Below are 22,500 nucleotides of genomic sequence, written 5' to 3'. Positions count from 1 at the left end.
GTATTTAACAAGGACAACAAAAAGAACATGTCTGTCATTTCTCTCTACTTTGTGTGTCGGATAAAAGTGGCTAACTCTCCCACTCGCTGCCATTAAAAAGGTCAGAACTGATGTAGCAGTAAAGGTCTCACACACACACACACACACACACACACACACACACACACACACACACACACACAGCATGCCGCTCATGTACAATTGTACAAACAAAAGGAAGAGTGAAAAAGGGAGGAGAGCGAGTTCAATTATGTTGTGTGTGTGTGTGTGTGTGTGTGTGTGTGTGTGTGTGTGTGTGTGTGTGTGTGTGTGTGTGTGTGTGTGTGTGTGTGTGTGGGAGGGTGGGTGTGGGGTACAGACTGTAAGGGGCACTGCCAGCTGATTGGTCCGTTTGGGTGTACATACGGTGCGCTGATTGGCTGGTTTGCGTCACAATAGGAGCTCAGATTGGCTGACAGGCAGACAATGGCCGTCATTGGTCAGTTCAGAGAACAAAAGGCTGCTTGGGCATTGAGGTGGAAAGGTGAGGGGGTCAGTGTGCGTGCGTGCGTGCGTGCGTGCGTGCGTGCGTGCGTGCGTGCGTGCGTGCCGACAGTCCATCGTGTTGTGTGGGACAGCAACATGTCGAGTATGGAGTACATTTAAAAACACACATTTGAAATCCTACTTTTGCATCTTTGTAGCCTGGATATTTCTACACCTTTGATGGAAATACTTCCTTCTTTTTTCCTCATTTCTTCAGAAACCAGCCAATGAATAACAAAATGTATCAATTATTCCTTATCGGTGTTATTGTGTGATGACTGTAGGTCTCTTCTCTGAATGTGTTATGTCTCTACTGCTGCTACATATTTCAGAACTGTCTTCACATCAAGTCTGCCTACGAAAACAGCCATGTCACCCCCCCCAACACCTGTGGCTCTGTGGCGCAATGGACAGCGCGTTGGACTTCTAGTAAAATACAGGAGAAGTGATTCAAAGGTTGTGGGTTCGAGTCCCACCAGAGTCGACATTTACATGTGTGTGGGGCATACCAAAAGTGTCTTGTCTGCAACACATGCGGGCACACACCGGCCAGCTTCAAAGTCAGCAGTCTGTTCTCATCAGTGACACAGGATGTTACTTTTAGGGGGCTGAGATGACATTTTGGGGGCTGGAGCCCCCCTAAAAAGGGTCTGGAATTGCCATTGGTTCTCATGAACCATTCATACATAGAGCTCCGAAAATAAGTCTCTGTATTTAGTATGTATTCCTGTCAGCAGCACATTGACTGTAGCTGTATCAGAGCACTCATGTCCGCAGGGCTTTGACTGTAAGCGGGGGGTTCGTCTGCCGGACGATGGAAACGGGTGTTCGTGTCCTGGGAGAAGTATCTCACCCTCCTGTCGTCTTGTCCTGTCCTGAAACACAACATGGACGGTTTCCTAAAGTAAAATAAATGATAAGTCCACTACTTTCATTGAATGTGGGTGTTTTATTTAATCTTATAGCATTTGGAGAGAAAGATTATAAAAGAACGTTGAAAAAGTGACAAAAAACGTTGAAAAAAGTGACAAAAAACGTTGAAAAAAGTGACAAAAAACGTTGAAAAAAGTGACCAAAAAATTCAAAAAATTTCGAGGAAAAAAGCGACAAAAGTGTCGGAAAAAAAACCCATTTATTTTTTACATTTTGACCCAGAAAAACTAAAAGTTGGATGGTCGACAGGAAGCCAACACAAGGGTGAACTGGGACCGGTGTTTTAAACCAAACCCGAATCTTTTGTTCTAATCTTAACTAGAAGTTTTGGTTTTTTAAACGTAACTGTTGTCGTCACATGAGGCTCAACAGTCACGTGACCGGCTTCCTCCTATTTCGTGCGATATCATCAGAACCGGTTCAGGAGAACGTTATGCTTCTGAACGTTAAATCTGACAACAAAAAGCACAACGTGAGGCATGTGAAACAGGAGGCTCTGTGGCGCAATGGACAGCGCGTTGGACTTCTAGTTGGGCCCAGGAGAAGTGATTCAAAGGTTGTGGGTTCGAGTCCCACCAGAGTCGACATTTATATGGTATTTGTTCCACTTTGTAGTGCGAACCTTGTTACTGCTTGTAAAGTCGGTGTCTTGTTGGCAACAAAGGGATGTTGGGTAAATGCTTTGAATGTAAATCCTTTCTGTGACTTGTGAGACCTAACACACACACACATACACGCATGCACACATGTTTGCGGCACTATCTTTGTGGGGACCCGTCATTGACATAATGCATTCCCTAGCCCCTTACCCTAACCTTAACCATCACCACTAAATGCCTAACCTTAACCCTTACCCTCACCCTAACCAGAACCTCATTCTAACCCTAATCCTAAAACCAGGTCTTAACCCTCAAACAGACCTTTAACCTGGTGGGGTCCAGCATTTTGGCCCTACAAGGCTGTGCAGACCCCACAAGTATACTGTACCCACGAATATAGTTAACAAGCCCGCACGCACACGCACGCACGCACGCACGCACGCACGCACGCACGCACGCACGCACGCACGCACGCACAGGTAGGTGACGTGCGGCTCTGTGGCGCAACGGACAGCGCGTTGGACTTCTAGATGAGCACCAGAGAAGGGATTCAAAGGTTGTGGGTTCGAGTCCCACCAGAGTCGACATTTACGAGGATGTTAGTTCTTATAAATGTTGATAAGATAACTGCCTTGTTTGTGACGAAGGCTAACATGGAATTGAAGTAAACATTCATCACAATATATATTATTATATATATATTATATTATTATTATTGAAAATCAACACTTTTTCTGACGTTTTTGTCTCTTTTTTTCCGATGTTTTGGCGCTTTTTTTGACGTTGAACGCCTCTTTTCACTAGATTACCATGTATAAACACCACTAACAAACTTATTTCCACTAGTTTTACACTTGTTTTTGGAATTCATGGTCAATAAACCACATTTATAGGAAATTACCTAATTCTTGATTTTAAAAAAAAGCAGAAATTATGAATTATTTAGACTAATATTATAATATATAAAGGATGACCATCACAGACTGGCATATGTCAACGTTCAGTGAGGATACTGTTGAATAAAACACCCAAAATTCAATGAAAGTAGAGATCCGAACTTCTTCTCATAGAACTAACACATCTACCGAAGTTATGTAAAGTTTCTGTTATTTTATTGTTTGTATTATTTTGTGTTTTTATTGATATCTTCGTAAGAATTAGACTTGATGTGAAGGTGCTCTTGCTTTTGCGTTTTGTCAACAACAAACCAAAAGCCCAAATATGTCTTGTCTTTACTTGTGTGTCCTTTACACAGAGTTGTACTTTAACCGCCTACAGCTCCACGGAGTGTTAACTCAGCCAATCGTTTCGCCTCTGCCTGCAGAGCAAGACCGCGATGCTAATGCTATCATAGCTCCTGCACCCTATGAGCTTTAGCGGTCTTAGCTCAGCGAAGCGTGCGGAACGTCCTCGCCGAAGCCCGAGAGATGCATCTGTCATCAGACGTCATCTGCTAATCCTCTGCAGCTCCGCAATCAACTCTGAATCGTCTGAGAACTGCTTCTGTTTAGCTCCATAACTGCTTAAAGCCAATCCACTGAATTAAGCTACCGAGAGAGCATCACATCGAGACTGTCCCCACTTAGCTCTTTAGCTACTTAGACCCAAGTGAGGGTAATCAACCGTTACAAAACCACACATGGACCATCTTAGGAGGCCTGACGCCCAAGGACGTAATGATCCCTGCTGTATGTGTAAGCGATCTGAAGGTGGTTTAAAAACTGAGGTGAAACAACAGGGATTTGTTCCTCCTGTACGGCGACAACAGTGGCGACAACAGTGTCAAAAAACATCAGAAAAAATGTCAAAAAAGCGACAAAAGTAAATATCACAAGGGTCGAAAGTAAGCCTCAAAAATGTCAAAAAAGCGACAAAATGTTGAAAAAAGCTACAAAAGCACACACACACACACACACACACACACACACACACACACACACACACACAGACACACACAAAGACACACACACACACACACACACACACACACACACACACACACACACACACACACAGACACACACACACACACACACACACACACACACACACACACACACACACACACACACACACACACATATATATCTATCTGTCTGTCTGTCTGTCTGTCTATCTATCTACCTACCGACCGACCTGTCTGTCTGTCTGTCTGTCTACCTATCTACCTACCTACCGACCGAACTGTCTGTCTGTCTGTCTGCCTACCTACCTACCGACCTGTCTGTCTGTCTGTTCTACATACCTACCGACTGACCTGTCTGTCTGTCTGTCTACCTATCTACCTACCTACCGACCGACCTGTCTGTCTGTCTGTCTGTCTACCTACCTACCTACCTACCTACCGACCGAACTGTCTGTCTGTCTGTCACTACCTACCTACCGACCTGATCTGTCTGTCTGTCTGTCTGTCTACCTACCTATCTACCTACCTACCGACTGAACTGTCTGTCTGTCTGTCTGTCTACCTATCTACCTACCTACCGACCGACCTGTCTGTCTGTCTTTCTACCTACCTACCGACCGACCTGTGTGTCTGTCTGTCTGTCTGTCTGTCTACCTACATACCGACCTGTCTGTCTGTCTGTCTGTCTACATACCTACCGACCGACCTGTCTGTCTGTCTGTCTACCTATCTACCTACCTACCGACTGACCTGTCTGTCTGTCTGTCTACCTATCTACCTACCTACCGACCGACCTGTCTGTCTGTCTGTCTGTCTGTCTACCTACCTACCTACCTACCGACCTGTCTGTCTACCTACCTACCGACCGACCTGTCTGTCTGTCTGTCTGTCTACCTACCTATCTACCTACCTACCGACCGAACTGTCTGTCTGTCTGTCTGTCTGTCTGTCTACATACCTACCTACCGACCTGTCTGTCTACATACCTACCTACCGACCTGTGTGTCTGTCTGTCTACATACCTACCGACCGACCTGTCTGTCTGTCTGTCTGTCTGTCTACCTACCTACATACCGACCTGTCTGTCTGTCTGTCTACCTACCTACCGACCGACCTGTCTGTCTGTCTGTCTGTCTACCTATCTACCTACCGACCGACCGAACTGTCTGTCTGTCTGTCTGTCTACCTACCTATCTATCTACCTACCGACCTGTCTGTCTGTCTGTCTACATACCTACCTACTGACCTGTCTGTCTACATACCTACCTACCGACCGACCTGTGTGTCTGTCTGTCTACCTACCTACCTACCTACTGACCTGTCTGTCTCTCTGTCTACATACCTACCTACCGACCGACCTGTCTGTCTGTCTGTCTACCTACCTACCTACCTACTGACCTGTCTGTCTCTCTGTCTACATACCTACCTACCGACCGACCTGTGTGTCTGTCTGTCTACATACCTACCGACCGACCTGTCTGTCTGTCTGTCTGTCTTCATACCTACCGACCGACCTGTCTGTCTGTCTGTCTGTCTGTCTGTCTGTCTATCTATCTACCTACCTACCAGAATCTGTACTTATCCTTACAGCGTCTGGCTCCGCCCCTGTAGCATGTGTTTACGAAGGTTCTCCGTGTTTCTGCCCCATAAAATAAAACTGATTTTTACATTTGAGCTGAAGATGCCTGATGTAATTGTTATGTAGAGATGTGTTTTGATCGCCATAGTTGTCTTACAGTGTTAAAAAGGGTGATCTTGCCTCCGTCCTTCAGCAGATTTGCCGACTTTGACATTTGCATATTCAGGCCTGTGTGGTAGCCTGCTTTTAAAAATGTAGTCCTTGTTTTCTTGATTTGCTGCACTCTACGATAGCTAAAGATTATGCAATAATACAGTCAAAGATATTTGACCTTTTCGTTTAAAGTGCTCATATGATGCTTTCTGGCTGTTTCCCTTTCCTTTATTGTGTTATATATCTTTTTTGTGCACGTTATAGGTTTACAAAGTGACTTACTTACCATCTCCAACAGAAAACACTGTTCACAAACTGCTCCAAACAGCTCTGTTGTAGTCCAGCCTTTACTTCAGAGACAAACGTGGTCACTTTGGAACACATGTTATAATGCTCGCCTAGCTGCTAGCATGGCACGCCCTCATACTCTGCTTCTGACTGGCTAGTAGTCCTTACCTAGGTACTGTCAGGACACGCCCTCATACTCTGCTTCTGACTGGCTAGTAGTCCTTACCTAGGTACTGTCAGGGCACGCCCTCATACTCTGCTTCTGACTGGCTAGTAGTCCTTACCTAGGTACTGTCAGGGCACGCCCTCATACTCTGCTTCTGACTGGCTAGTAGTCCTTACCTAGGTACTGTCAGGGCACGCCCTCATACTCTGCTTCTGACTGGCTAGTAGTCCTTACCTAGGTACTGTCAGGGCACGCCCTCATACTCTGCTTCTGACTGGCTAGTAGTCCTTACCTAGGTACTGTCAGGGCACGCCCTCATACTCTGCTTCTGACTGGCTAGTAGTCCTTACCTAGGTACTGTCAGGGCACGCCCTCATACTCTGCTTCTGACTGGCTAGTAGTCCTTACCTAGGTACTGTCAGGGCACGCCCTCATACTCTGCTTCTGACTGGCTAGTAGTCCTTACCTAGGTACTGTCAGGGCACGCCCTCATACTCTGCTTCTGACTGGCTAGTAGTCCTTACCTAGGTACTGTCAGGGCACGCCCTCATACTCTGCTTCTGACTGGCTAGTAGTCCTTACCTAGGTACTGTCAGGGCACGCCCTCATACTCTGCTTCTGACTGGCTAGTAGTCCTTACCTAGGTACTGTCAGGGCACGCCCTCATACTCTGCTTCTGACTGGCTAGTAGTCCTTACCTAGGTACTGTCAGGGCACGCCCTCATACTCTGCTTCTGACTGGCTAGTAGTCCTTACCTAGGTACTGTCAGGGCACGCCCTCATACTCTGCTTCTGACTGGCTAGTAGTCCTTACCTAGGTACTGTCAGGGCACGCCCTCATACTCTGCTTCTGACTGGCTAGTAGTCCTTACCTAGGTACTGTCAGGGCACGCCCTCATACTCTGCTTCTGACTGGCTAGTAGTCCTTACCTAGGTACTGTCAGGGCACGCCCTCATACTCTGCTTCTGACTGGCTAGTAGTCCTTACCTAGGTACTGTCAGGACACGCCCTCATACTCTGCTTCTGACTGGCTAGTAGTCCTTACCTAGGTACTGTCAGGGCACGCCCTCATACTCTGCTTCTGACTGGCTAGTAGTCCTTACCTAGGTACTGTCAGGGCACGCCCTCATACTCTGCTTCTGACTGGCTAGTAGTCCTTACCTAGGTACTGTCAGGGCACGCCCTCATACTCTGCTTCTGACTGGCTAGTAGTCCTTACCTAGATACTGTCAGGGCATACCCTCATACTCTGCTGAAGTTGAGTTTGACTCCCATGCTTTAAAGTCTTATAAACAGAAACCATCTGTGGCTTCCACATGACTGGCAGAGTGATGGACCCAGCAGCCGCCAACCTAAATTCACCGGCTCCTTGACTCGTGCTTGCTGTTGAACTCCCTCTTGACTCGCAGCCGTAAATACAGCACATTGTCTCGGCGCTGCGCCGTTCATCGTGGCTGTAAATAGCCTCAGAACTGCCATTTTATGTCATTTCCTGCTTAACCTCTTTTTTGAATTATAGCGCTTACATAACCATCCTTCAGCGCCAGGCCTCATTTACATATATGCAGATGAGCCACACGTGTACACACACACACACACACACACACACACACACACACACACTCTGACACACAAACACACACACAGACACACACACACCCACACACACAGCTGATGTGTGGCTCTGTGGCGCAATGGACAGCGCGTTGGACTTCTAGTTGAGCCCAAGAGAAGTGATTCAAAGGTTGTGGGTTCGAGTCCCACCAGAGTCGGTTTATATGGTATTTGTTCCACTTTGTAGTGCGTACCTTGTTACTGCTTGGAAAGTCTGTGTCTTGTTTGCAACAAAGGGATGTTGGGTAAACACGTTGAAAGTAAATCCTTCTTTCTGTGTGTTACATGCCAGACAAAGCGCCTGTCTGCCTGTGTTCTCTTGTTGTTCTTCCTCTTGATCACGCTGTTTTCTGTCCAGGTGATTGAGATGATTGCTTTCCACCTGTGTTTGGAGTTGGCCAATCAGCATTCGAGGTGGCAGGCAATAAAAGACTCCTGAGCAGTGGGAGCCTCTCTTGCTCTGCGCTGCTGGCTGGTTGCCAGTCTCACTGTCCACAAAGCTGTGGCTGTTGTTTGGTAATTAAACCGTGGAGTTTTGTGAGGTTGAGGAGCTTAGCTAAGTCGGGGTACCCTGTACATTTTGCGGATAGTTGATCTTTGTATAGCTACACCAGGTTTAGTGGTGTGATTACTGTCCCCAAATCCATCGAAGGGGTCGTAACACTGTGGCTTGTGAGACTTGCCTAACCCTGAAAATCTTGAACCCTCTGAGACTGAGCTTGTCCTATACGACAAAAAAAACGGCATCTCTGATTCATGACTTAATCATTTTATAACCATAATGAGTAGAAACATCCCGTTTCCTGCAGCTAAAAGCTAACGCTCGTGCTGTTTCGCTGATGTCTTTGGTGTATTCGTAGCCCTTACAGAAGTTTTTGTATCCAGCCTGGAAATCCAGCGTTTTTCGGGGTCCCACCGTAGTCGATCTTAACAATCTTCAAAGGGTTGTGTGTGTGTCTGTGTGTGTGTGTGTGTGTGTGTGTGTGTGTGTGTGTGTTCTAGTACATGTCAACGGATGTACATTACTAGGGACAAAGTCTAATATCGTGTGCTTCTCTCACGCATTGGATGTACCTTCTCTCTCGCTAGCTCTGCTACCGGAGCTTAACGCCACCCAGGAGGGTTGACTATTGACTATTAACACTGAACACTGAAATAACATTTCAGTCAAAGCATAAGTTATCCTGGTCACAGGGAATGTGAAAAATGAAAAATGTACAAGCTGAGCAGACAAAAAGTACAGTAGTATTAGTTAAAGCAGATCAGACAAAATATCAGTGAATTAAATCAAAAGTCAAGCTCACAATCAGGCTACTAGTTAGAAGTCAGGTGGACCATGAAGTAATCCCAAATCCCCAGTGTCCCAGGCTGTTTGCCCCTTATCCTAGCCAGCATAACCTCATATGATGCTGTCTCACTCATGAGGAGTTTCCTCTCCTGCATTGTTGGGTTTATGGGTGATTTCCAGTGTCTCAATATAATTCTGGCAGCAGAGGCTATCCCAACCTAGCTTGGCTCCGCCCTCCTACGTACTTCCTACCCAATTTTCATTTTCCTTCACTACTCCGTCTGGGTTTGCGGTATATTCTTGGGTTTTCTCCAGTCAAATATTTGGCGGTCCAATCAGTGAACAGAGGGCGTGGCTGAGAACGTTGACGTTGCGCGCTAGAAAGATGCGAAAGCCATTCAGTCCGTTGTGGCAACGCTGCCGAAAATCCAGAAGTTAAAGCCCAAAACAAGAACAATCTTTGCTGAGTTGTGTTGGTGGCCGTGATGTCGTGGCCCTCCTCCCCCACGGGGTTCGGGAACAGTTTGATCTTCCAGCTCGCTCCGTTAGTGGTGAAGGAGTTGGCGAAGGCTAACGCTAGCGATGCTAAGTCACGACCAAACGTTAGCGATTGGTTATGGCAGATCCAGAGTGGCTCTGGGCAGATCCAATAGTTTTAAACTTCAACAGAGTACCCGCCTTCAAGGAAGTTAACACTTTTCACCAGGGCGTCAAAAAGTGACGCCAAGAGTCCTGACGCTAAAGGAGACTTTTAGCGTGAATATCAAACGCCAAAGCCACCTGGCCGAGCGTCTTTATTTCGAGCGATGGGAGTGAGAATATGTTGGTCAAGTGGAGTCTACTGTGCATACAATGATGCAGAGTCAAAGTTATATTAAACTGGAATTGTCCTTTTAAGGCAGCTACACACCGAGAAAAGGCAGTTGGGCTGATCAGTGTCCCCGAGTTGGTCCAAAAAATGCCTCGGAACACCAAAGAGACGAGACGTAATACGTCTCCATAACAGCAGGCGGCGCTAATCTGTATTGTCGCCCAAAAAATGAAAACCGGCAGCTGATTGGACGAACGCGTCACCTGGGTCTGGCTGCTGCTTCCAGATTTTGGATTTTTCAACCACCCATTACTGGCGACTCGTTCAGAACACGATCTCATATTGGACTGAAATAGTTCCCCGAAACGTGCAGCTGCTGAATCTGTCTTCATTTCAGATCGACAAAGGTCAGTTTAAAAGATTTTCGTCAGATTTTGAGAGACTCACGCTCATCCCGCTCCCCATTTCCGGGTGAGTCCCGACTGCCCTGTCTCCGACTGAGCATGTCAGGTCGGCCGACGGCTCCTCCAACGGACGACTGCACGGAACACACCGACCAGACTCGAGTCACCGACCTCGCCAGACTGTCCAACGGCCGATTATCAGCCCGGTGTGTAGCTGCCTTTAGAAGAGTCTTAAATCTCAAACAGAATTCACACCCGCTGTTATTGTATGTAATTTATTTAATTTCTCCATCAACATCAGATAATACATTTGGATTTGCGTATTTTATTTTACTTATTCTATTATTTTGTACGTTAACGTGCTTTGTAACTTCGTTTTGAAACATAGGCCTAAGAATAAAGTTTATTATTATAATGGAAACGAGGTAGGACACATTTAAAAGGGACGCAGGTAAAATCAGGTGAGCAGCTGCAGGTGTGTGTGTGTGTGTGTGTGTGTGTGTGTGTGTGTGAGAGAGAGATGCAGAGAGGGCATGGCTTGGAAACTAGGTAGGACACATGTAAAACGGACGTATGTAAAATCAGGTGCGTAGCTGCAGGTGTGTCTGTGTGAGTGTGTGTGTGTGTGTGCGCGTGTATCCGTGTGCATGTGTGTGTGTGTGTGTGTGTGTGTGTGTGTGATGTGCTCAGAGGGGGCGTGGCTTGGAAACTAGGTAGGACACATTTAAAAGGGACGCAGGTAAAAGCAGGTGCGCAGCTGCAAGTAAGTGTGTGTGTGTGTGTGTGTGTGTGTGTGTGTGTGTGTGTGTGTGTGTGTGTGTGTGTGTGTGTGTGTGTGTGTGTGTGTGTGCGCGCGCGCGCAGAGGGGGCGTGGCTTACCTGCAACAGGTAGCTCCGTGTTTTCCCCGGCGCTCTCCAGTCGCTCTTGCGTGTGTTTTTTCTTGCTGCAGTCTGAAGATGATTCAGGTCTGCAGATGAGTTTGATTACTCAACTTCTATCAGCCGAATACAAGCCGACCACCGGAAGTGGTTCGGAATCTCTGAGTCGGTTTATTTCCACCGAATTGGCCGTGTTTGGACTTTCTTCTCGTTTCCTGAAATGAGCTCATCAGTCAGCCGGTAAGTCAGACGTTACTTATATCACGTTCACCGCCTTTTTACACTCACACACTCTTTCACACACCGTGACAACTGGCTGGGAGTTTGTCTTCCGGTTTGTGAGGCCGTGTTGGCCGTTGTTCGAGCTGTTTCTATCTGCATCAGCTGTTTTAGTTATTTTGAGCACATGTTGTTTTCAGGAAACATGCAGCCTAATGCGAGGGTGGTAAATTACACTAGTGCACTGTTCAAGAACCGGTTTTGTGTGTGTGTGTGTGTGTGTGTGTGTGTGTGTGTGTGTGTGTGTGGTGTATCCAGTGTGTGTGTGTGTGTGTGTGGTGTATCCAGTGTGTGTGTGTGTGTGTATCCAGTGTGTGTGTGTGTGTATCCAGTGTGTGTGTGGTGTATCCAGTTTGTGTGTGTGTGTGTGTGTGGTGTATCCAGTGTGTGTATCCAGTTTGTGTGTGTGTGTGTGTGTGTGTGTGTGGTGTATCCAGTGTGTGTGTGTGTGTGTGTGGTGTATCCAGTGTCCCCGTGTGTGTGCGCCCTAGGGATAGATGTTTTTCAGAGTTGTGTGTGTGTGTGTGTGTGTGCGTGCTGTGCATGTGTCCCTCTGTTTCCACGGTTACAGAGGCAGGTATTATGGTCTGGTGCAGATAGTGGAGCAGTTTCCTTTCCTTTTTTTTTGTTTTGTTTCAGTTTCTTTTAAATAAGGTGTTGATACAGATTTGTGACCTCACTCTGCCGACTGCAGGGTTCTGGCTTAATACTGGAGTACATACTTGTTCCCATCAGTCACTTAGTACACAACAACGTACCTTTTTTTTTTTTTTTAAGTTTTGTGAGATGTGTTCACTCCTGTATGACTTCCCAGAATTGCACGCTTCATTTCAGATCGATAACTGTCAGTTTAAAAGATGTTCAGGAGTTTTTTGAGAGACGGCGAGTCGAGCTGGACTCCCCTGATCTGCATGAAGTAGCCTGGACCTCAATCTTATGCAAATGTGGAGCGGCCAACTCAACGCCCTCCTCTCGGAAGTCGCCGTGATGGTACATGTCCATATACGCGCTGTTTTCACAGATGGGATCGCCCCTTTTTAATCAGAAAAGTTTTCAACTTCAAAAACACCCTCAGAGCTGCAGAAAAGAAGTCGGCGATGCCGTTTAAAAACAGCGTTCGGGACTTTTTTGAAAACCCGGTTTACTCCAGAGGATTATAACTAGAGATGTTCTGATACCGATACCAGTATCGGTACGGGCTCCGATACTGCCTAAAACGCTGGTATCGGTATCAGGAAGTACTGGAGTTAATGCACCGATCTGATACCACGTAATAAAGCCCTAAAGAATATCTACATTAAAGTAGTTTATTTATGTTGTTTTTCCGTTATAACTGACTGTCAAACTGGATAATACAAGAAAGTTCTGGGGCGTTTATGTTTCACAAAAAGTTTAACCTGAGCCAGACCGACAACAAAGATAGAAATCATATCCCATCCATACAGGGATAGTAGTATACAGCTGTTATACATCATATCCCATCCATACAGGGATAGTAGTATACAGCTGTTATACATCATATCATCCATACAGGGATAGTAGTATACAGCTGTTATACATCATATCATCCATACAGGGATAGTAGTATACAGCTGTTATACATCATATCATCTATACAGAGATAGTAGTATACAGCTGTTATACATCATATCATCTATACAGGGATAGTAGTATACAGCTGTTATACATCATATCATCTATACAGGGATAGTAGTATACAGCTGTTATACATCATATCATCCATACAGGGATAGTAGTATACAGCTGTTATACATCATATCATCTATACAGAGATAGTAGTATACAGCTGTTATACATCATATCATCTATACAGAGATAGTAGTATACAGCTGTTATACATCATATCATCTATACAGGGATAGTAGTATACAGCTGTTATACATCATATCCCATCCATACAGGGATAGTAGTATACAGCTGTTATACATCATATCATCCATACAGGGATAGTAGTATACAGCTGTTATACATCATATCATCCATACAGGGATAGTAGTATACAGCTGTTATATATCATATCATCCATACAGGGATAGTAGTATACAGCTGTTATACATCATATCATCTATACAGAGATAGTAGTATACAGCTGTTATACATCATATCATCTATACAGGGATAGTAGTATACAGCTGTTAAAACACAATAAAATATATGACACACTGGTATCGGTACTCGGTATCGGCCGATACGCAAGTTCAGGGTATCAGAATCGATATCGGGAAGCAAAAAATGGTATCAGACCATCTCTAATTATAATGTAAAAAGTGTGAACATAGCCTGAACTGAGAGTGTTTCTGTGCAGAGAGCTGATGTGATGTAACAGCAGCTGTAAAGCTGCAGGGAGAAGGCCATTTAACGGAGTAATAACATTATGCGTTGTTATGGCTGTCAGAGGGGACGTTGGCCTGCAGGTGTCATCTAGAAAAGAGTCCGTGCAGCCCGACGCCGTGGGGGGGAGGGGGGCCTCGGGACATAATGAAGGTAATGAGAGTCATAATGACGCCCAGCAGCCTCTGCAACACTAACAAAACACAAACTCCTTTACAAAACACTCACAACCCGCTCTGCAGCCTCTTTGACTCACCTCTTTTCCGTCGTTGCCGCACAGCTCTTCATCTCTCCCTCCTCTTCCTCTCTGCACTCAGCAGATTCATCTCAGGGGTCCTGAGTGCAGCTGTCAAACGACTTATAGATCGCTACAGTGCTGTCATGGTTGAATGCTCTTTTGCACTATTCCAGTTGCACAAACCGTATAAAGACTGTACTTCATTCTATTACTACTAATACTACTAATACTATTGTATTTGTGTTATCGCCGTGCACAAACCGTATATCGACTCTTTGTTCAGACTGATGTCATGAAGTGGCGTATGTATGACACGCCAATCCGTATGCCGTTATTGGCACGTTATCAAGACGCATACTCGCTTTGTAGCGTGTTTATCAACGCCGTTTGGCCTCCATTGACTTACATTACCTTGCGATTGCGTGTGAATTGACGCCGTAGCGAGAAGTATGAAAGCCCGAAAATCTGCATAGGGAGGTTGGTCGGGGGGGTGAGGATGGGTCAAACAACGCAGGACTTTCACCCCGGAGACGCGTCCCGCGTGTCACGTTTCCTAAACCCAACCGTCCCGTTCTTCTTTACCTAAACCCAACTGTCCCGTTCTTCTTTACCTAAACCCAACTGTCCCGTTCTTCTTTTCCTAAACCCAACTGTCCGTTCTTCTTTACCTAAACCCAACTGTCCGTTCTTCTTTACCTAAACCCAACTGTCCTGTTCTTCTTTACCTAAACCCAACTGTCCCGTTCTTCTTTACCTAAACCCAACTGTCCCGTTCTTCTTTACCTAAACCCACTGTCCCGTTCTTCTTTACCTAAACCCAACTGTCCCGTTCTTCTTTACCTAAACCCACTGTCCCGTTCTTCTTTACCTAAACCCACTGTCCCGTTCTTCTTTACCTAAACCCAACTGTCCCGTTCTTCTTTACCTAAACCCAACTGTCCCGTTCTTCTTTACCTAAACCCAACTGTCCTGCTCTTCTTTACCTAAACCCAACTGTCCCGTTCTTCTTTACCTAAACTCAACTGTCCTGTTCTTCTTTACCTAAACCCAACTGTCCCGTTCTTCTTTACCTAAACCCAACTGTCCGTTCTTCTTTACCTAAACCCAACTGTCCCGTTCTTCTTTACCTAAACCCAACTGTCCCGTTCTTCTTTACCTAAACCCAACTGTCCCGTTCTTCTTTACCTAAACCCACTGTCCCGTTCTTCTTTACCTAAACCCAACTGTCCTGCTCTTCTTTACCTAAACCCAACTGTCCTGTTCTTCTTTACCTAAACCCAACTGTCCCGTTCTTCTTTACCTAAACCCAACTGTCCCGTTCTTCTTTACCTAAACCCAACTGTCCCGTTCTTCTTTACCTAAACCCAACTGTCCCTGTTCTTCTTTACCTAAACCCAACTGTCCCGTTCTTCTTTACCTAAACCCAACTGTCCCGTTCTTCTTTACCTAAACCCAACTGTCCTGTTCTTCTTTACCTAAACCCAACTGTCCCCGTTCTTCTTTACCTAAACCCAACTGTCCCCGTTCTTCTTTACCTAAACCCAACTGTCCCGTTCTTCTTTACCTAAACCCAACTGTCCCGTTCTTCTTTACCTAAACCCAACTGTCCTGTTCTTCTTTACCTAAACCCAACTGTCCCGTTCTTCTTTACCTAAACCCAACTGTCCCCGTTCTTCTTTACCTAAACCCAACTGTCCCCGTTCTTCTTTACCTAAACCCAACTGTCCCGTTCTTCTTTACCTAAACCCAACTGTCCCGTTCTTCTTTACCTAAACCCAACTGTCCCGTTCTTCTTTACCTAAACCCAACTGTCCCTGTTCTTCTTTACCTAAACCCAACTGTCCCTGTTCTTCTTTACCTAAACCCAACTGTCCCGTTCTTCTTTACCTAAACCCAACTGTCCCCGTTCTTCTTTACCTAAACCCAACTGTCCCGTTCTTCTTTACCTAAACCCAACTGTCCCGTTCTTCTTTACCTAAACCCAACTGTCCCGTTCTTCTTTACCTAAACCCAACTGTCCCGTTCTTCTTTACCTAAACCCAACTGTCCCGTTCTTCTTTACCTAAACCCAACTGTCCCGTTCTTCTTTACCTAAACCCAACTGTCCGTTCTTCTTTACCTAAACCCAACTGTCCGTTCTTCTTTACCTAAACCCAACCGTCCCGTTCTTCTTTACCTAAACCCAACTGTCCCGTTCTTCTTTACCTAAACCCAACTGTCCCGTTCTTCTTTTCCTAAACCCAACTGTCCGTTCTTCTTTACCTAAACCCAACTGTCCCGTTCTTCTTTACCTAAACCCAACTGTCCTGTTCTTCTTTACCTAAACCCAACTGTCCCGTTCTTCTTTACCTAAACCCAACTGTCCCCTTCTTCTTTACCTAAACCCAACTGTCCCGTTCTTCTTTACCTAAACCCAACCGTCCCCTTCTTCTTTACCTAAACCCACTGTCCCGTTCTTCTTTACCTAAACCCAACTGTCCCGTTCTTCTTTACCTAAACCCAACTGTCCCGTTCTTCTTTACCTAAACCCAACTGTCCCGTTCTTCTTTACCTAAACCCAACTGTCCCCTTCTTCTTTACCTAAACCCAACTGTCCCGTTCTTCTTTACCTAAACCCAACTGTCCCTTCTTCTTTACCTAAACCCAACTGTCCGTTCTTCTTTACCTAAACCCAACCGTCCCCTTCTTCTTTACCTAAACCCAACTGTCCCGTTCTTCTTTACCTAAACCCAACTGTCCCGTTCTTCTTTACCTAAACCCAACTGTCCCCTTCTTCTTTACCTAAACCCAACCTGTCCGCTGTATATGGCGTAGACATACACGCGGAAAGCTCCAAATGCGTACAGATAACGCACCACTTGGCTTTAGAAAAGGGCGTGTATGTTTACGCGAAGTCATGATGTCACGTTGCTTTATTTGATTTGTATTTTTGTAGATTCTTCACTGTATTTTGTATGTTTTTATATTTTGCGTAGTTACTTTTTTACTCCAGCTTGTTAAATGTAAATATTGTTCTAGTCTCTTCTCTCCTGAGACAGTAAACTGAATATCTTTTGAGTTGTGGACAAAACAAGATGTTTGAGGATGTCATATTGGGCTTTTTGGGGAAACACTGATCCACAACAACTCATCCATTAATCCAGAAAATAATCCAGGCATTAATCCACAATAAAAAGAATCGTTAGTTGCAGCCCTAGATGAATCAATGGGAGTGTGCCTATGTTCCCACAGCACTATGTTAATAAAACATTTTGTGGGAGGATAGGGCTTAAATTGAAGGAAATTGAAAATGTCCTTGAAATGTAGGACCATTGGGCTGTGGGACCATTGGGCTGTGGGACCATTGGGCTGTGGGACCATTGGGCTGTGGGACCATTGGGCTGTGGGACCATTGGGCTGTGGGACCATAGGGCTGTGGGACCATTGGGCTGTGGGACCATAGGGCTGTGGGACCATAGGGCTGTGGGACCATTGGGCTGTGGGACCATAGGGCTGTGGGACCATAGAGCTGTGGGACCATAGAGCTGTGGGACCATAGGGCTGTGGGACCATAGGGCTGTGGGAACATTGGGCTGTGGGACCATTAGACTGTGGGAACATTGGGCTGACCCCAAATCGATAGTGATCCTACTTCACGTTTCCACACTGGCGTACAGTGTGTGAGTGTGGGAAAGGGTTCAAACATAACTGGGCCTCTCAGGTGACACTAAACATGGAGTGGAGCTCAGGTCACCGTAGTGAAACTGTATCCACAGCAGTTGTACGATAACGGGACACAGTTTGAGCGTGAAAGCTGCAGGTTGACATCATGCAGGCTTCGGTGACACTGGAAACCCTGCGCTCATACAATCTATTCAGAACGTGACCTGCAACACACAGCGGCTGCTGTATCGGGTGAACCTGCAGTCACATGGACCGGATCAACGCGCCAAGAAACAATTAACCCACTACACACACACACACACACACACTGTTGTTGGTTGACGGAAAGACAACACGTATCCGGACTAAACCTTGAGTTATGATTATCCACTAAATCATAACTATTTGTCGAAATAATTCATGATTTCAGCTTTTTTTTTTAAACTCAAATGAGGTATTATTTAATTTAAATGAGGTTTATTGACCAATTCAGTTGACCAAAGTGGAACACTAGCGTTTTTAAGTTTGTGTTGGTGGTGAATCCGGTGGTAGAAAAAAAAAAAAAGCACAGAAAAAACCCGACAAAAACCTTGAAAAAGGCGGTTTAAATGGAGTTCATTTTCTATATTTACTGGAGAGGAAAACACGTTGCATGGTCGACGGGAAGACAACACAAGGGTTAACACAGAAAGGACGTCCGTTGTATCGCTTTGTGAAACGTTTAGCGACCGATTTTAAATATTGTGCATCGGACTCGGTGTGCACGGTTTCTGTGTGTGGCGAAATTTTAGGATCGCAGATGCGCAAAAACCTCATACGAAGATTAGGGACACAGTCTACAAGGACAGTCTATATTAGAGCCCGACCCACGTCCAGATGTTGGGTCTGGGTCTGAGCCACATCCAGATGTTGGGTCTGGGAACTCCCCGTTGGCAGGGCTCAATCTGAGGGGCGGGATAAACAGCTGTCTTTCAGATTCCCTCTGCACGCAATAGGATAGCTCTACAACCAATCAGAGCAACGCTAGTTGATAGATTACACTTTAAACTCCGAACACGTCTTCCTTTTTTAAGAATGACTTCAGGGCCGTTCTTTGTTCTTTTCTCAAAGAAAAGCTGAACTCCAAGTCTTCCAGAGTCCAGAGACCGCTGTTCTCCAGCAGCAGCAGCCATCTTCTTTGTTTTCAAGTAGCAGGGAATTCACGCGGAACCGTCGCAACTCTGCCGTCATTATGTTAAGCCCCGCCCACCGACTCTACACACGATGTGATTGGCCTGACTAGAGTTTGGTTTTTCCAGCTCGTAAGCCAACGGAGAGTTGCTAGACGACCCTGGCTGCAGATTACATTTGCTGCCGCTAGGTTGAGTCTAGATTTCTAGGCTACCTTCAGCCATGTTGTGAGTGTTGGCGTTGCATAGTCTGTCCACCAGAGGGCGCTCTACAACGGCCCTGTTGGCAACACTCTTTGGGTTTTTTTTTGTTTTTTTGTTCAAAGACTTTAAGTTTCATATCTTAATGATCTGTTGTGACAATAAAAAATAAAACAAGTTTATTTTTAAACTGAATTATTATATTATTTTAGTGAGGACTCAGAAATAACTACAAATAACTAACGTTAGGGGAATCTGTTTGTTTTGTTACGCGTTTCTGGATTTTTTTCTTTTTTTTTTAAAATATATATCGGCCGATATATCGGAATATCGGATTTCTAAGTCACCAGATATTTGTATCGATATATAAAATATATAAAAATCCTTCCATCGGTCGGGCTCTAGTCTATATCCACGATGTGTCCATGATAAGTGTGTCCAGCCAGGCTTTTGTGAAAGTCATCACGCAGCAGTTCCGTGTTTTTGTAGCTCATCCATTTTGTGTGCGATTGATCTGGTGTTGGTGAGTAGGAGGCTTGGCACTGTCGATCTGTGTGGTAGTTCCCTTAGCCGGGCTAGCAGCCTTCGTCCCCGCCTTCCTCAACTCCCACAGCCGACTAGGACCGATCCAGGGCGGGTTTTTTTCTGTCGAAAGTACTCGCATAGCTATAGCGATCAGGATTAACGTCAAAAATTGGCCGGAATTCTCCTTTTTAATGTTAGTTAAAAAACTAAGTATGTAAGGAGGGAAGGAAGGAAGAAAGAAAGTATGTAGGGAAGAAAAGAAGGATGAAAGGAAGGAGGCGAGGTCATTCAGGAAGAACAGATTTATGGAAATACGTGATGTTTGTGTCACGTGTTTTTTAACGACATAGCCATCGTTTTATTCTTCTGTCTGAATCTCTTTGTCGGAGTCTGACGTGTCGTCACACTCTCGGCCTCTCTGTGATCCTCTCTGCTTCTCCTGAACTCCAAGCCTTCCTCCTTTCAGTCGGTGTGATTCACTGCACTCTGCTACCGCGTGACGCCACTTCCAGCTTAGTTAGTTTAACATTCAAATCTGCCGAGAAACCTCGACGTATTTGGGTCATGAGATTCAGATCCTAAAAAATCCTCTGACACCTTTTTTAGGAGTCTCAAAGTCCCGTTCAGCCTGAAACCACGGAGCTTAGAATCATGAAGCCACATCTGTTGGATCTTCTAAATCCAAACTGGTATTATTAGGGTTGGATACCGTAACGCTGTACTTTTTTTGGGTACCGACTGAATTACGTTGGTACTAGGGCTGGGCGATATGGAGAAAATCAGATATCACGATATTCTTGACCAAATACCTCGATATCGATATTGCGGCGATATTGTAGGGTTGACTATTGGTGCTCTAACACACTTAGATTTTAGATGAATAATCATCAGTAATGTGGACATAATGTCTACGTGGGTAAAGAAATAATAGAACAGCTACAACAGTCTGGTAAGTTCAGAAAATGACATCACTTTACTGTGATGCAGCCTTTAAAACCAGGAAAAGACACTTACGTAATATTACGATATCCAAAATCTGAGACGATACCTAGTCTCGTATCACGATATCGATATAATATGGTACATGTCCATATACGCGCTGTTTTCACAGATGGGATCGCCCCTTTTATTCAGAAAAGTTTTCAACTTCAAAAAGACCCTCGGAGCTGCAGAAAAGAAGTCGGCGATGCCGTTTAAAAACAGCGTTCGGGACTTTTTTGAAAACACGGTTTACTCCAGAGGATTATAACTAGAGATGTACCGATACCAGTATCGGTATCGGCTCCGATACTGCCTAAAACGCTGGTATCGGTATCAGGAAGTACTGGAGTTAATGCACCGATCTGATACCACGTAATAAAGCCCTAAAGAATATCTACGTTAAAGTAGTTTATTTATGTTGTTTTTCCGTTATAACTGACTGTCAAACTGGATAATACAAGAAAGAAATGACATCACTTTACTGTGATGCAGCCTTTAAAACCAGGAAAAGACACTTACGTAATATCACGATATTACGATATCCAAAATCTGAGACGATATCTAGTCTCGTATCACGATATCGATATAATATCGATGTACTGCCATGACAGAGAGCGGTTGCTCCGACGCACGCACATGCACGCACGTACGCAGAGGTGCGGACGGAGGAAACTACGTCGTCTCTGCAGTTTTGTTGAAGTCACAGCGAGTCACAGCAATGCCGGTAAAGCGGTTGCTAGTGTGGTTACAGTTTTTCAGAACTTCACGCAGACACCGTTAGCTGCGATATGATATTAATTGCGAGGCGAAAGTGGTCACGGTGCTGTTGATGTCATGGTATGTGTCCATATACGCGTTGTTTCGACGGATGGGATCGCCCCGCTTCCCAGCATTGCACACTAGTGGGCTCGCCACCAGTTTCTCTTCACTGACCACTGACAAGCAAAGGCAACACTCTCCACCCTCCTACAACGGCGATGGCTGCAGCTGATTGGACGAACGTGTCACGTGGGACTGTCTGCACCCAGATTTCCTACACCGACCATAATGGCGGCTCGTTTGGAATACGATCTGGTATTTTACAAAAACATTTGAAGTGAGAAATAGGCTAAGCAGTTGCTGAAGCTTTTGAGAGGCGACGAGCCGAGCCGGCCGCTCCGGCTCGGCTCGGCTCGATGCCCCGCTACTCCAAAGTCCCCGCGATGCTACCAGAATGCATTGCACGGCTCCCATAGAAAGGAGAGGGAGTCGTTTTCCTTTTTCTTTTATTTTGAGTGTAAAATGTTCTAAATAAATATGATAAATAGGTTTGGAACTGTTTAATTATTTTTACAACTGAAATATTTTTTTTGTTATTACAGAGGGAACGTACCGAGAAAAGGTACCGTTGGGTACCGGAACCGAATTAAGGCCTAATATAAATATAATATATATAACTAAGGCCTATATAAAAGAGACTTCAGATACAGTATTAGGGGACCACTAAGGTCTATATAAAAGAGACTTCAGATACAGTATTAGGGGACCACTAAGGTCTATATAAAAGAGACTTCAGATACAGTATTAGGGGACCACTAAGGCCTATATAAAAGCATCCAAAAAGCAGCATGTCATAGGACCTTTTAAACAAAAAGGATCTTACTCTTTAACAGAAAGGTCTATCTCTGTAGGGATAATTTCCAATACACTTACAATAATAATCTGAGCCTGTCAGCTGAACTTTTAGTGGACGCTAACTGACACAAAAAGGGAAGTTTGGGGTCCCCTGCTGGAGCTGCTACCCCCGCGACCCGACCCCGGATAAGCGGATGAAGATGGATGGATAACTGACACAACTGAATATTTGCCCATTAGCGTTACATTGCAGCTTGGTTAACACTGGACCAATTCCATATATAGTGTTTCTATCAGTCACTTGGGCACAAAACATGGGAAAATAGGGTCCAGGTTGACACCTCAGAGTGTTT

At 45.2% G+C, this 22,500-nt stretch overlaps 1 protein-coding gene and 4 non-coding genes across 9 annotated transcripts in view; all 5 read left to right on the top strand.

Moving 5' to 3' along the window:
* Positions 1-917: 917 nt before the first annotated feature.
* trnar-ucu (transfer RNA arginine (anticodon UCU)) lies at positions 918-1,009 on the top strand. The gene is given in 2 exon segments: positions 918-954; positions 974-1,009. It is a non-coding gene; the product is annotated as a tRNA-Arg (tRNA).
* Positions 1,010-1,950: 941 nt separating this feature from the next.
* trnar-ucu (transfer RNA arginine (anticodon UCU)) lies at positions 1,951-2,042 on the top strand. The gene is given in 2 exon segments: positions 1,951-1,987; positions 2,007-2,042. It is a non-coding gene; the product is annotated as a tRNA-Arg (tRNA).
* Positions 2,043-2,549: 507 nt separating this feature from the next.
* trnar-ucu (transfer RNA arginine (anticodon UCU)) lies at positions 2,550-2,641 on the top strand. The gene is given in 2 exon segments: positions 2,550-2,586; positions 2,606-2,641. It is a non-coding gene; the product is annotated as a tRNA-Arg (tRNA).
* Positions 2,642-7,830: 5,189 nt separating this feature from the next.
* Positions 7,831-7,922, top strand: trnar-ucu (transfer RNA arginine (anticodon UCU)). The gene is given in 2 exon segments: positions 7,831-7,867; positions 7,887-7,922. It is a non-coding gene; the product is annotated as a tRNA-Arg (tRNA).
* A 3,088-nt stretch (positions 7,923-11,010) lies between these two features.
* Positions 11,011-22,500, top strand: part of LOC144515900 (nesprin-2) — a 58,226-nt gene continuing 46,736 nt past the window's right edge. For 4 of the 5 annotated variants that reach the window (XM_078247098.1, XM_078247096.1, XM_078247097.1 and 1 more), the window contains exon 1: positions 11,012-11,386. The gene's annotated coding sequence lies outside the window, so the exon portion shown is untranslated. Of the gene's footprint in view, positions 11,387-22,500 lie in introns of all 5 variants that reach the window. The other variant, XM_078247099.1, reaches the window with a different exon arrangement.

The sequence above is a fragment of the Sander vitreus genome, chromosome 3, assembly GCF_031162955.1.
Source record: "Sander vitreus isolate 19-12246 chromosome 3, sanVit1, whole genome shotgun sequence".
NCBI classification, from domain to species: Eukaryota; Metazoa; Chordata; class Actinopteri; order Perciformes; family Percidae; genus Sander; species Sander vitreus.
This window is presented reverse-complemented; position numbering and strand designations above follow the sequence as displayed.